The sequence below is a fragment of the Falco biarmicus genome, chromosome 4 (assembly GCF_023638135.1).
Source record: "Falco biarmicus isolate bFalBia1 chromosome 4, bFalBia1.pri, whole genome shotgun sequence".
In the NCBI taxonomy this organism is placed as follows: Eukaryota; Metazoa; Chordata; class Aves; order Falconiformes; family Falconidae; genus Falco; species Falco biarmicus.
In genome coordinates, this window is record NC_079291.1 from 39,089,847 (window position 1) to 39,105,810 (window position 15,964).

Consider the following 15,964-nt stretch of genomic DNA (forward strand, 5'->3'; position numbering starts at 1 on the left):
AGAGAATTAAGATGTATTTTTAGTTTTGTAACAGGAGAAAAAATAGTATTAGTCTTTACAGATATATAATATGCATCCAAGTAATTGTCCCTAAATGGCAGGTGCCTTTGTATTGCTATTTGGCAAGCATCTGATTGTCAAAAACATGTTAAATTCACATGCAAAAAAATATTGTCAAGCTACAGTTAATATTAAATAATGTGGTGGTGTGTTTGTTATTGCAAAAAGGTTATACGGATTGTTAACACAACCTAGGTTTGAGGTTTGTGTTCCCATATGTTTATTAAACATTTAGGTCTATTACATTTATGGTTACATGGAAAGAACGCTGTATTGTGTGTCTCATTCCATTGTAATGCAAAGTGATTAAGTTCTCTTGTGTAACCTATTAGCTGATGTGCACACTAAAGTTTTTAAGATTATAATAACTCTGTTTCATGCAGTAGAACAGCTGGTTTGATGATGCTAAAATTAGCACTGGAATATTAATTACAAGACTTGCTAATGGTGCCTCACAAGTGAAGGAAGTAACAAGCACTGGTATTTTTCATATCTGGTTTAGTATGGATTAAGTTACAGACTGATTTGATAGATAGAAATCCTGCACACACAGTGATCTGGAAGCTGTTACTATTTATTAAATAATATCTTATTTATTAAATAATATTTATTTTGGTGTCACATAAAAAATAATTTATTGAATATGTTAATATCTAAAAATTAAATATATGTATATTTATAAATATATTAAATATTAAAATTAATATTAGGTAAGATAGGTATTTTATATACGTATGCATCCTCACTTTTAGTTCATACTAATGTTCAGTCCTGTTATCACTAGTATAAATGAGTCATCCAAGGAGTCCTTTTATTTAAAATTATTTATCCAACCGGCTTAGATGTCTAGACAGCATTGTGTTTCCACACTAAATGTTACAAATATTGACAAAGTGCTTAAGTGTATGCCTCAAAATGAGGGTTGCTCTCATTGCAGCCCAGTTTTCCACATGCTTCAAGTTAAAAGTGGTCAGAGAGAAAAAATAGTCATATCTCAGACTCCAAGTTAGGAAATGGCATGCTTCAGGGGACCTGGCAAGCTTGAAGTCATGGTTCTACATATGAAAAATACAAGATCTATGAAAGGTCATTGTGTTTTCTTGGGCAAAACCTGAAAACAAGGACTGTAAGTCTGAATGAACAGATGGAAAGAGAGCAGGAAGACTAGATAAGATACAGAAGACCTGATGGAACAATTTGTACAATAGAATATTTTTTTAAAAGATAAAGCATCCAATTCTACAGAATATTTAGACCAAATTAAGCACTTTCAGATGTCCTCTGGTGAACAGATCTCAATTGTCTAGGTAACAAATACTTCCAGTCGAGTTTTCAAATAAAGAAGAGAGTAATTTAAAATGGTTTTATTCTTTTCCAGACTGACACTAATTGACCAAAATGTAGCTGATGTTGGGACTCAGAGTGTTTTGTTGTTGATCCATGGATGGCAGCTGACTAGTCTGCTTTTAGCCATGGTGCCAATTATTGCCGTAACAGGAATGATTCAAACGAAGATGCTTGCTGGACATGCAAAGAAAAAGAAGGAACTGGAAATCACAGGAAATGTGGGTTCAGTGACATTTTTATCTGGTTTTATGTTGCACTACAGTGTTGCTTAATAGGGACATTGGTGATGGATCAAGAATATACTCCTCAAAGAGTCAAAGTCTACTTTGTTGCATTGCTCTGACAAAATGCTGATACAGCAAATACGAAGCTGAAAATTGAAAATGTGAGTTATTTATTTATGTTCTCAAATAGTTTGTAACATTCAGAGCATACTAAGCATTTTAAGTGTTCTGGGTCCCTTATGCCTGTCCCAAGCCTGCATTCAGGTTCCCTATACTTTTCCAGCACACCACTTTTTTTCCTTTCCTTCATTTCTTTCTAGCTTGTTTCCTTTCAGAGACCCTCTCTTTTACCTGTCATTTATCTTTCTCTCCGCTTGCAGTTGTCTGTGGGATTAGTATAAAAAGGCACAGTATAGACACCATCGGTAACACAGATGCCTGAAAACATTATGGTGACAGTGTAGCTGACCATGCCCTGCAATTTCTTGCTCTGATTTTCATTCCTTCCCCTCTCAGCTGGGAAGGGTAGCAGGAGCCTGGGAATCTGCTTCAGAGGAAAATGTGAGCATGGCAGCAAAGAGGGAGGGTGTTAACCTCATCTCATAACTTTGAGGAGAATTGTTTTGTCACTTCCCAAGATGTGCTGTCTCAGGACAGACTGTGTTTTGTCGGGACTGGGTTACTGACACATCCCAAGCAGAACAGCACCTGTGTGATCTTCCTTTCTGTCCCTCTCATTGCTATGGTCAGTTGTGCAGAGGAGTCTGGGCACAGCAGAACTTGTTCTCTCTTTCCATGATCTACGTTAGGAAAGTTTCTCAGAGGTGTTCCTGTGCCTCTGGGCTGATTAGAAAATGGTTTTGGGTGTTTACTCCTAGCCCTTTCAAGCTAAAATAAAAAGGGAATTCTACTTGGTTTTGCCTACCAGCCATTTTGGTATAAATCTATAAATCCAGTGAAAATGCAACAGTTAAGAGAATTCAAAGGAATGAACTCATACTTTATTTATCATGAATCCTACAACAGTTTTCAGCTGAGGCTTACAATGTTTGAATTTAACCAAGTGTCCTGGTTTCAACTGAGATAGAGGTAATTCTCTTAGTAGCTGGCGTAGTGCTGTGTTTTGGATTTGGTGTGAGAACAATGTTGATGTCATACTGAGGGTTTTAGCTCAGTAATTTTTGCAAAGTAACATTTATACTAAGCCAGGGACATTTCAGTTTCTCAGGACCTGCCAGCAAGAGGGCTGGAGGGGCATGTGAAATCAGGAGGGGACACAGTCAGGACAGCTGGCCTAAACTAGCCAAAGGGACGTTCCATCCCATAGAATGTCATACCGAGTATATAAGCTGAGGAAAGAAGAAGGAAGGAGAGTGGGATGTCCAGAATGATGGTGTTTCTCTTCCCAAGTAACCATTAACTGGTGGTGAAGCCCGGCTTTCCTGGGGATGGCTGAACCCCTGCCTGCCCGTGGGAAGTGGTGAATGGCTTCCTAGTTTTGCTTTGTTTGCGTGCGCGGCTTTTGCTTTACCTGTTAAACTGTCTTTGTCTCAACCCATGTATTTTCTCAGTTTCAGTCCTCTGATTCTCTCCACCACCCTGGTGCAGGGGAAGTGAGCAAGCGGCTGTGTGGGGCTTTGGCTGCCAGATGGGGTTAAACAATGACACCAAGTCTCACAAGACCCAACAACATCTGAAATAAATATCCAATGCAAACATTGTATGACCTGGCTAAAATTGTTGTTATTTCCCATGTCTCTCTGCAGATCATATAATGATTGCACTGGCTATCTACCAGCCTTGGCTGATAGGAGTGGTTGGGAAAAGGCAAGAGAGGGTAATGCAATGACCAGGAGCGAAACCTGGAAACCTCTGTGAGCCCACAGGTTGGCTGTTAGGAAAAACAAACAGTCCAAAACAACCTTGCAAATTCATTAAAGGTTGTGAGGAAACTGTAAAGCTTCTCAGCCTCAAAGTGTATTTAAAGTAGCTGTGCAGAGAAAAAAAATTATCTGTCTATAAAACTACTCTTATCAGTAATACAGACATAAAGGAAACATGATGTTTGTCTTTGTAGGGGAGCCAGATAACATTTACTTGCAGTTATGTTAGGTGTTCCACGTTATTTAATTATTTCAATATCTTACCCCTCATGTTACCTAGTCTGTTGTGGTTTTTATTTGTAGATTTTCTAAGCATTTATTCTTCTTATTGTATAGAAGTAATGATGTGGAAAGAAGGGTCTGCTAAATGCATGGGTATAGTTTAGGTTTTGGAGGTTAGCTCTTTTTGTTTAGAGCTGCTGGGCTTTGCCTTTTTCTTACTGAGTTGGAGGCTGAGATTCATGTTTGCTTCCAAGCTATTTTCTACATTTACAGCAAAGGCTGATAATTCCCAAGCTTAAAGGTGTTCAGTTACACATTAAAATAAGAAGTTAAAAGATACTAATTTTTAAAAGACTATATGTGTTGAAAATAAGAAACCTGTTCTTCTTTACATGATAAGGTAATCAAGATAAAATTCAAAATACTGTCATAAAGTTTTGCCGAACAGGTAACCTTATTGAGTGCATTATGCACTGAAATATTTCAAAGTTATCTCATAGTCAAGTTGTTTACAGCTGATTATCATTATCTCATGCCAAATTCCTTGGAGACTACTTGTAAGAACAGTTGCATGATTGTTATGTGATGATTTGAATGTCTGGTTTTGGCAGACTATATTAATCAAACCAATTTTTTGCAGATCCCCAGTTTCTGGTAAAATTTAAAACATATGTACTTCCATAGCAATTCAGCAAAATGTTTCACTCTCAACATATCAAGCACACCTGAAGGAAAACAAGCCCTAGGCATCTATTTTTAGCTCTAGGTGAAAATCTGCTCTTCCATTTACAAGAGTGGCTCTTCTTGGAAAATTGCCTGTGGAGAAATGCCGTCTTCACACACCAGAGATAAAAATAAATTACTCTCATTAAAAGGTAGTGCAGAAACAACATAGATAAAAGAGAGTAAACGTATCTCATGCCTTCTTTATGAGCAGCAGAATTCATCATACACATACTTAATGGAGTCAATTAGCTCCTGGCACAATCTGCGAGCATGTGATTTGGAGCAGTACAGACACTGTGAGGGCTTCTGTGAAGGTAGTGGGGTTCCACAGTGTACAAATCACGTGGGTGACAATACGTGAGAAAGAACTGAGCTCAAGTCCCAGGTCCTAGGTGACTTTCTAGACAGTGGATAATTTTAAATTTTCTTCTCCCGTAAAATGAGTACATTGGAACTAAATTATGAGCTTGAATGAGTATAGTGCTCCAAGAATATACTTTAAAAAATCACTTTCCAAGATGCTTTACATTTTGAGTTTTGATTTGATCGATTCTTGGCCAAGGCTAAATCAGCTATTGTTATTAAAAGATTTGCTGATGATATAATTAACTACAAGTAAATCCCCTTAATATTTGGGGAGCATTAAGAAAAATTAAGGTATGAGCTTCTACTGGTTTTCAGTCAGGACTGGGTACCTAGCATGATTAATGTTTTTGGAAAACTTTTACTATTTTTTCTTCTGTGGCAAAACAGGAAGATTTTCAAAGATAGAAAATTAATAGGAATTAGATGCCAAGCTGCCATATGGGCCAGGAAAATCTGTCTCTACATTTTTAGGAATGACCAGTAGTTTTGATTTTCTCCTTTAGGAGCTTTGAAAGACTGCTGATTTCCCAAAAATGCTGAGAATACACACTGGGAAAGATCATTTATTTCTGGGTGAGCTCACAATCACTAGTTGCTTGGACATATGTTTACCCTGCAGTTCCAAATGCTCTTGCAGGTGATGTAGGCTTGTTCCGTTTATCCTGACTGGGCTCCTGCAGTGATGACAGCTGCATGGCATCATCCTGGTGACAGGTTACACAAGCCCACTGGAAGAAAAACTCCTATTGCTGGTTTGTGCTGAAATGTATGCTGTCTCAACTTCACCGCTATAATCCACAGTAATTGTATATATGTAACAGCAGCATATCTACAAATGTTGCAACTATGCTTTCAACAGTGTTGTAGACATACTTCTATTGCAGTTATTCTACTTACTTGATTATATTAAAAAATTTCCACATAATCTTGTTTTTCTGCTGATGAATATCTGTTATCCAATGCAGATTGCTTCAGAAGCCATACAAAATATTCAAACTGTTGTTACTTTGACTCAGGACAGAAAATTTGAGTTTATGTATGGACAAAGTCCACAAGCTTAATTAACACCAATAAACTGAATCATAATTTATCTTTGTCAGTGCATCATAAAATCTTTCATTCCAAACGCAGCTCTGACATAAAAGTTAAAGATGATCTTTCCCTTGAAGCTAATGTTCTTGACAGTTTAGGTAATCTTCTAAATTACCTTTTTTTTTTTTTTTCCCCCAAAAAAAAGTCTCCCTGATATTGTTATTGGCTGCCGCAAGTCTGGAAATGGAAGGCTTTATTAATTCTTATAATCACAAGCCCTTTCTTCTGAGGGAATCTATTGTTTAACAAACCAAAGGCAGTGTTTACCTGTATGTTTAGGTAAGATTCCTATAAAGATCAGTTGTATTTTACCAAGGAAGGAACCAGAAAGTGGACCTGCATAGCAGTTTCTGTATTTGTTCACTCTGCTGTTTTATCGAAGTAGTATTGAAGATCATTTGAAACCTCTTGAATTTTCACTTGCTTTGATTCAATGTAAGATAAAACACAAAGGTGTGGGGGTTTTTTTCTGTTGATTTATGCTTCGTAGCAATTGTAAAGTTCTTGATTTGTTTCACGTGTCAGTTAAAATTTTGAATTGCAACTGTATTATAATTTTGAAAATATTTTAATGAATGTATGAGGTGAAAACAATACAAATTATACATGATCAAATTCTTAGAGCAGTTTCTTATTCTGTCCCAATAGTCTCAGTGCTTTTTGCAGACAGAGAGGAAACTGAAGCATAGAGGAATAATGGTATCTTAGGTTAGGATCTTACAAAGAGCTGGAGATTATTTTACTTTTAAAAAGTAAGGACTCCTTTGAATTACAGGTTACTTTTCACATTCTTGATTGCTACAAATGAATATACAACATGATCATGATTATGTGTTTTTTTCTGTAACAGAAATACTGTAAAGGCATACAGGAGGTTCCTGGATTGCTTTGGTAATAACTTCCTTCTCCAAGTGACAGAGGAGCCAGCAAGGGCAGGTACTATGTTGGACCTTGTTCTCACCAACAAGGAGGGGCTGCTGTGGAATGTGAAGCTCAAGGGCAGCCTTGCTGCAGTGACCATGAAATGTTCCAACATTTCAAGATCCTTAGGACAGTGAGGAGGGCACACAGCAAGCTCACTGCCCTGGACTTCATGAGAGCTGACTTTGGCCTCTTCAGGGATCTGCTTGGTAGAGTACCATGGGATAAAGCCCTGGAGGGAAGAGGGGCCCAAGAAAGCTGGTTAATATTCAAGGATCACCTCCTCCACGCTCAGGAGTGAGGCATCCCAACAAAGACAAAGTCAGGCAAAAATGTCAGGAGGCCTGCATGGATGACCAAGGAGCTCCTGGACAAGGCCAGACACAAAAAGGAAGCCTACAGAGGGTGGCAGCAAGGACAGGGAGCCTGGGAGGAATACAGAGAAACTGTCCGAGCCACCAGGGATCAGGTTAGGAAAGCTAAAGACCTGACAGAATTAAATCTGGCCAGGGACATCAAGGGCAAAAACTTAAGGAAGACTAGGGAAAATGTAAGTCCTCTCTGGAAGGAAATGGCAGACCTGGTTACCTGGGATATGGAGAAGGCTGAGGTACTCAACAACTGTTTTACCTCAGTCTTCACTGGCAAGTGCTCCAGCCACACCGCCCGAGCTGCAGAAGGCAAAGGCAGCAATGGGAGAATGTAGAACTGCTCACTGTAGGAGATCAGGCTGGAGATCACCTAAGGGACTTGAAGGTGCACAGGTCCATGGGACCTGATGAGGGGCATCTGCAGGAACTGACAGATGAAGTGGCTAAGCTGCTATCCGTCATATTTGAGAAGTCCAGACAGTGGGTGAAGTTCCCACTGACTGGAAAAGGGGAAACATAATTCCCATTTCTAAAACGGGAAAAAAGGAAGATCTGTGGAACTACAGACAAGTCAGTCTCACTTCTGCACCCAGCAAGATCATGGAGCAGATCCTCCTGGAAACTGTGCTAAGGCACATGCAAAATAAGGTGACTGGTGACAGCCAACATGGCTTCACTAAGGGCAAAGTGTGCCTGAGGAGTTTGGTGGCCTTCTATGGTGGGGTTACAGCACAGCTGGATAAAGGAAAAGCAACTAACACCATCTACCTGGACTTGGGCCAAGTATTTGACACTGTCCTGCAAGACGTCCTTGTCTCTAAATTGGAGAGGCATGGATTTGATGATGGACCATTTGGAGGCTAAGGAATTGGCTGGATGTTGTACTCAAAGAGTTGCAGTCAGCAGCTTGATGTCCAAGTGGAGACCAGTAATGAGTGGTGTTCCTCAGGGGTTCTTATTGGGACCAGCGCCAGTTAACATCTTTTTTGTCGGCAACATGGACACTGGGATTGAGCGCACCCTCAGCAAGTTTGCCGACACCACCAAGCCATGTGGTGCAGTCCACACACTGGAGGGAAGGGATGCCATCCAGAGGGACCTTGACAGGCTAGAGAGCTGGGGCCATGTGAACCTCATGAAGCTCAACAAGGCCAAGTGCAAGGTCCTGCACATGAGTCAGGGCAATCCCAAGCACAAATGCTGGCTCGGTGGAGAAGGGATTGAGAGCAGCCCTGAAAAGAAGGACTTGGGGGTGTTGGTTGATGAGAAGCTCAACACAGCCCAACGATGTGCGCTTGCAGCCCAGAAAGTCAACCATATCCTGGGCCGCATCAAAAGAAGCGTGACCAGCAGGCTGAGGGAGGTGATTCTCCCCCTCTATTTCACTTTCATGAGACCCCACCTGGAGTACTGCATTCAGCTCTGGGGCCCCCAACATCAAAAGGACATAGAGCTGTTGAAGTGAGTCCAGAGGAGGGCCACAAAGATGATCAGAGGGCTGGAGCACGTCTCCTTTAAGGACAGGCTGAGAGTTGTGGTTGTTCAACCTGGAGAAGAGAAGGCTCTGGGGAGATCTTACAGCAGCCGTCCGGTACCTAAAGGGGGCCTGCAAGACAGCCCTTCTTACAAGGGCATGTAGTGATAGCACAAGGGGGGATGGTCTTAAACTAAAAGAGGGTCGGTTTAGATTAGATATTGGGAAGAAATTCTTTACCGTGAGGGTGGCGAGACACTGCAACAAGTTACCCAGAGAAGCTGTGGATGCCCCATCCCTGGCAGTGTTCAAGGCCAGGCTGGATGGGGCTTTGAGCAACCTGATGCAGTGGAAGGTGTCCCTGCCCATGGCAGGGGGTTGGAACTAGGTGATCTTTAAGGTCCCTTCCAACCCAAACCATTCCATAATTCTATGAATCTTTGGATTTTCTTTAGCCTTTACACAAGCTATTATGTACTTTAATTATGCTGGGTGTTTTAGGTTTGGTGCCTATCTAGGAAGAAATGCACATATACAGTTTAAAGATGTGCTTTTTAAAGTTTTTTGGATTCTTTTTTGTCCATGTGGGACAATGTTTGATTTTCCTATAGGTAGCATGGATATAGAACTGAAAAAATTAATAAGGCTTCTGTCTTCCATTCTTCACCCTTACATTCCCTTTCTTTCCTTACACCATTAAAAATGAAAAATAACTGATGCTTTTAGACTGTGTTTAGCTACCTACATACAATTTCCCTTGTAATCAGGGTAAAAGGAAGGCAACATGAAGACAGGCAAAGCAAAGCCATTCCTTGTTTTCATGGCCAACAAGGTTTCTTTAATGATAGAATCACATGTCTTAAGCTGTAGGGAGCGTAGGTGGACAGCTTAAAAGGTAAGTGGAGCAAGTCACCAGCAAAACTGAGGTGAGGAAATTATGAGCCCTGGGACAAGAGAAGTGGAGAGTAGGAGAAAGATTCAGCAAACACCCAATCTGGAAAATGCCCAACCAGAACTGAAAAAACTTCTCCAAGTGTTTCCAGTGAATTGTTCCCACCAACTGGCACCTTTCCAACCTTCTCTTTCCTCTCTCCCTATCTCCAGTATCTAACCTTGTCTTTTGTTCTTCTCCCTGCAGCTGAAATCCCTGTCTGCATTTGCCAACAGCCACCTTGTCTCCCACGCACGTTCCGTGCTTGCTTTCAGCACTTGCCACAGTCTTGCCTGGCAAAAATTGCTGCTGAAGCTAAAGCTGCTTCTTACCCTGATTAGACCAACCCTTCCTCAAATACCAGCATTGCCCTCCCTTCCCGTATGTGTTCAAGTGAATCCCTTCTTGCGTACCTCCTCTCCTACTGCTCTTTGCTCTTCCCAGCTTTCATGCCTCTTTCTCATCTCCCATTTGCCTTTTTCCTTTTTCTCCTGAGCTCAAAGATTTGATTGTGCCTGGAACACTGGGCCCCTCAAAGGAAATGTGGAATGGCAAATTTCTCTGTAATCCTCAGACTGCTCCACTGCTAATAACTTCAGTTTTATAGATGAAGAAACTGAGCTGCAAGGAACTATACACCCTACCACACCTCATGAATTAATAACAGAAACAAAAAACATTCATGTCTAATAACTCCAGACAAGTAGGCAAGGAGGAGAAGCCTAGAGTGCTGCTTTCTTTCCTACACACAAATTACAGATTCTCTCAGCAAGGAAAACAGTCACCGAGTTTGCAGTAGACAGTTCATATCCTATCTCGGCTTTCTTAACGAGTAGTTATCAGAAACCCCTAATTGGCCCATAAAAGCTTTTCTTGCCTTTGCCACATCAATGTCAATATCTTTTTCTCCTTATCTTTACAGAGTTTTTCAGCTGTTGTATTTGGAGCAATGGCATTAGGACAACACACTTCTTTCACTCCAGGCTATGCCAAAGCCAAAATGTCGGCTGCTCGTTTGTTCATGCTGTTTGAAAGAGCACCCTCCATAGCATCCTCCTGCACAGAGGAAGGAGAGAAGCCTGTAAGTAAGCACAGTGTTATGCACAGCACAGCATACCCCTCCAATTTATTTCAAGCCTGGTTTTCTCCTTTTTTTTTTTTCTCCCGCCCACATCATAGCTACTGAGAACGAGTACCGTGTGAGGCCTTTCACGTCTGACTCTTCCAACCAAACGGGCGTTAAGCTTTGCTTTGTATCTTCTCCTGCCAAAACCTCTCCTGTCTCTTGGTGAAATATCTTTAAGAGCTAGTGGAAATAGGGTTGATGCAGCAGAGATAATTTTTCAAGATTTGCTTGCATGAAGCTACCTGAGCATGGATCTTGAACATATAACTAGGCCTCTAGTATTTCACCAGAAATTTTTGAGGAATAACTTATTTGCAAGTTGTCCATAATAGATTGTCGCATACTTTAGTAATCAACAATGTATATGAACATGTGGGTGCATCTGGCCTGTTATATAACAAAGAGGACAAAACATTCCAGACAACTATCACATATATGTTACAAACCTTGCATTTTTTATGTGTATGTATGTGTAGAGATGTGCATATATATATATATATATACACACATACACACACACTAAAGAAAAATAGCTGTGAAGGCTGATGAACTATCATACATTTGAGCTGTTACGTTGATTGGTCATTGCATATGTTTATATTTACATTTTATATATACTCATTCATATGAAATGTCTTTCTTCTTGTGTAGGCATATATCCGTATTACATATATCATGTTACATTTTATAGTAAATTAATTAGAAAAGATCTTTAAGTAGAAGGATTGATTCTGTGCACTGATCAAAAATAATACATTATTTTCGGTATTCTTAAAAGGACAAAAATGAAAAAAAATCAGCAAAGAACATGCCAAGGATCTGAACGAGATCATTGCAAAGCAGACAGAAGTCAGCCACTTAAGAGTTATTGTTACTTTTGAAAAAGTAAGCTTGTTTAACAGATGGTGTAAGAGAAGCTGTCAGAATTTGTGCTTACAGAACAGAATTTTAATTAAAATATGTGTGCAGAGTAGAACATTTAGGAGAGAATTTGCGTTTTCATAATAGGTTCCCACTACATATTAATTCCTGGGGAAAAAATGAAGTCTGATCCTTTGGAAAACTTCCCGCTGATCTCTTTTATGAATGCTCTTCATAGTATTTTATGATCTGTTACATTAGCCTAAAAAATTGACCTATCTCTACTGTTTCAATCAGAAAACGTTTGGTGGAAACATTACATTCAATGCTGTGGTGTTTACCTACACAACCTGACCAGAGGCCAAAGTGCTCTGCAGCTTGAACATGTAACGTAGAAAAGGACAAATTGTGGCTCTTGCTGGTAGCAGTGGCTGTGGAGAGAGCACTGTGCAGCTGCTTGAGAGATTTTTATGATCTACGCAGTGGAGAAATGGTAAGTGTTCCACATCAAAGTGTAAGCTGCAGGTGCACGACACATGCTTACTCAATTTTATTAATATCATTCATTTGCTTTTCCCCCCCCCTTTTAAATAATCTCATTGTACGTTTGCTAGTGTAGCTACTCACTTTTGTCAATGTTTCTAATACTATTTTTTGGTAATATTTTTTAAAATTAAGGGCAGGAACACACGGATTTTCCATATTCTCTATGCAATCACAGGGAAAGTAGAAGGAAAGTAGAATTTCTGAATTTCCCGTGCCATTTCAAGTTACTACAACAAGATCCAGTGGAGAGAAGTTGCTACATTGGTTTGACCAGAGCCTACTGGTATCACTGAGGTTTAGTTTAATTACAGTAAGGGTGAATTGTTGGGAATTTAACAGCAGCACTGCTTAGGGTAGCCACTTAATTTCATTGCATCATCACCTAGCATGTAAAAATGAAGTAAAGGAAAGATAAAAAAACCTGAAAAGCTCTTCTTGAATCTTGAAGCAGCTGAAGGCTGTGCATTCCTAGAACAACTTTGCACTTGCCAAATAAAATGACCTCATATTTCATCTGTTTCTTCACGTACATCCATGTTTCATCCATAGTCAGAGTTTCAGTTCAGAGGATTTGTATCCTTCCTCAAAAAGTCAGGGAAAAATGTGACCACTGGACTTCCCAAACCCCGATAGCTGCCTCCCCCCCCCCCAATCCTGACTCTCTGTGAAAGGCAGAACTGCCATCTGTAGCTCAAACTGAACTGCAGCCTGAAGTACAGATGGCCTTCTTGACAGGTGGGGATGCTGGAGGGTCCTTTTGGCCTCTTCTCCCTGGAGTTTGTATTTAGTTCCTGCTGCTTGTCAATGAGAGAGTGGCCTTGAACTGTGAGATAACTTTTTCTGAGACTGGAAAAAGTACTTACTCAGTGCTTAATCAGTTAACAGCTTCTATTACATTCTGAGAGCAAGACGACAGATTCATCTCATCAGCCCACACCAAAAACAGCTGCCAAGTCAAGTTATTCCTTACAAATGGGTCCCTGGTCTCTTGTACGCATAAATACAATTTTTCTTGTAAAGATAGAAACATCTAGCCTATTATTTTTTATTTCATCATTGTACTGAGCCCTAGGCCAGGCGATAAACAGAATGAAAAGATGATCCGGGCTCCAAGAGTCCAACATCCCCGTGAACCCACAGGCACAGGATGGTGACTTTAGTCCACAGCTCATTAGTTCTGCTTTAGATGAAGTCATGAGGATAAAGCAGAAATATGGACTCATGTTTTATTTTAGACTAAATAAGCCTCTGCATACCAGAGACAGTTAAACTTACAATTGGATGCTAATTTCCTGATAAGGTACAGTGGGAGGAGAAGAGGAGTTCGAGTGGTGGTATATAGTTTTACACACATATCTCATCTTACATGAGCAAGTGGTGGTAGATGAATTTTTCTCACTGATGTACAAGGGTGATATTCAATTATGGGATTAGGGACTACTATCCATTACTGTTATTTGAGAGGTGAGGACATCTGACTCCCAGATCAGCACAGCAGAGATGGGATAAAGCTGCTAATAAAGGAAGTGGCTGCGGAAACACTTTGTGGTATAGATTTTCTAGCAGTTTTGAAATAGATCTTTGTGTCACTGGCATAGTACCAAATGTCTCTAATACTCATAGCAAGAGGGCAGAGAAAGTAGATCTTGTAGGCTGTTTTAGTTAGGGTTGATAAGTAAGTGGGGTGCAATACAGTGGCTTCATACAGCTGGAGTTTTTCAAGGCTTCTCTAAGAACCCAACCCTCTTCCATCAGCACAAAAATTCATAGTTGCTCAAATTAAAGATTACACAGCAGTCATGAAAAAGCCCCGCTGACTTGCCAAACTGCAAAGTGAAGGACTGGGGGCATGGAGGGCTTCTTCTGTCCTCCAGGTGCTGGAAAGATCAGCTCTGCAGCACCTAGTGTGGGGTGCTCACAGTGAAGGGATGTGTGTAGAAAAACAGGGAGAAGGTTTGGAGACAGAGGCACTGGAGACTGAACAGGTTAGTTTTTTGAGGGTAGGAAAAAGCACAGTGCTCAGCCTACAGCCAGCTTGCTGCTGTTACGCAGTGTGAGTGAAAAAGGGGACAGCTTGTTCACCCGTTCAGTTTTGGGGGTTCTGTTTTTACAGGCTGATTGTAACTATATGTTCTAACTTTGCATTCTCTTTGAACTCCAGTGAGTGATGAGGATCGTGGCAGAGAGATGTACGCCAGCAGGAGACCAAGAATGTTTTCAGAAAAGCAGTCTCTGGAAAGAAAGAGTTGCTATTGCCTGTGCACAAAGATGCTGGCACTCACAGGCAGAGGGAAGGTAGAGGTGTGTTTCTCAACAGACAGGCCTGTAGCACCATTCCAGGTATGACTCTTTCCACATAAATGCACATGCAGCCCCAGAGTAGGGGAAAACAGAATCTGGATTAGCAACTGGCTCAGTCCTACCACTGCAGAAACCTGGCTCCTGTTCTTGGCTTGCCAATGCACTAACAGGTACAGCCAATTTCTGCACCCCCCTGCTTTAGTCTCAGTGTCTTCAAATAAAATGGTGCCTGTCCTATGACAACAGGCGCAGCTTAACCATCCCGACCTGAAATCAGAGCCCCCACTACAGTATGCTCCTTCTGCATTGATTATGTTTTCCTAAATCCATATCAAAAAAATAATTAAGAAAAATCTGGTTAACACTTTATGCTTCATTCCAGCATAGTCCATAGAGCATAAACTTAGTAGAACAAATCTGAATAAAAAATATTTTACTCCTTACAAGGAAATTAACACCATGCTCATGAATTCATGCATCCGTAACACATAACAAGTAGCTCTAACAACTCACAGAATTTAATTTTGTTCTCTCTGGATACGCATCTGTCCTCAGTTCCTCTAGGCAAGGCACAGACCACCCCAGCTGAACAGGAAATTTTGCTTATGCTGGTAACTGGATGACATTTTCTCAGTGATACACTTGCTGAAATAGTTTTCCTTTTTCTGTACTTCTGCCAGGATTTCTATGCTCCCAGAAATTCCAAGAAAGGCAGCAGTAGGTGTGTGGAAAAGAAATGCAAATAAATGCAAAATTACACCCATCATCAGATTTGAGGCTGTTTAAAATGAATGTTCAAAACAAACTGTCCTTGTCACTGTTGCAACCAGGTTTACTAACCCCACTGAGGGGTGAAAGGTTGTAACTGTCAGACAGAACTTATTTAAAAAACAAAAAGTCATCAGGCATAGCTTGATCCAAAATCTTATTTATCTGACAGAAATCACAGCATCATAAAGGCACACGCTTCCCTAACAGAGATTTCAGAAAGCCATTTGCGTCCAAGAAAGAGAGCAGGTTATTATCAGGACTTCAAAACAGGAATGGATTCTTACTCTGTATGAGTTAAGATCTAAAGTCAACCATTAAACAACAAATGGTTGTCAGATTTAACTGAGACAGGACATACAAGTAGTCCAATAAAGGCAGGGAAGAATGAGGCTGAAATAATGAGACTATTTCCTCAGGCAACAAGACACAGTATAACACACCCTGGCCTGTTACTCAGTAAAGTTTTGGGCTTTGAGGAAGGACATAAAAAGGCTAGCTGGTTTTGCTACTGGGGCGGGGGGGAAGCAGTAGAGCTTCCAGAGGGCAAGAAGATGGGTTCATGTTAGCTGAGGATGCAGTTGTTGTAAAACAAATAATAATGTCTGATTTCTCTCAAAACTCCAAAACCTAGAGAAAACAACTGGTACTTTAGAATCTTTATTTCAAGTTAATCTGCCTGCAAGATCCTATCTCTCTCACGAAGTTTAGTTGCTACATATTAAATAGTCCACCAATACAAAGC

The 15,964-nt window shown here is 40.5% G+C and overlaps 1 pseudogene; it reads left to right on the plus strand.

The window, feature by feature from the left end:
- Positions 1-15,964, plus strand: part of LOC130147241 (phosphatidylcholine translocator ABCB4-like) — a 46,503-nt pseudogene that overhangs the window by 17,574 nt on the left and 12,965 nt on the right.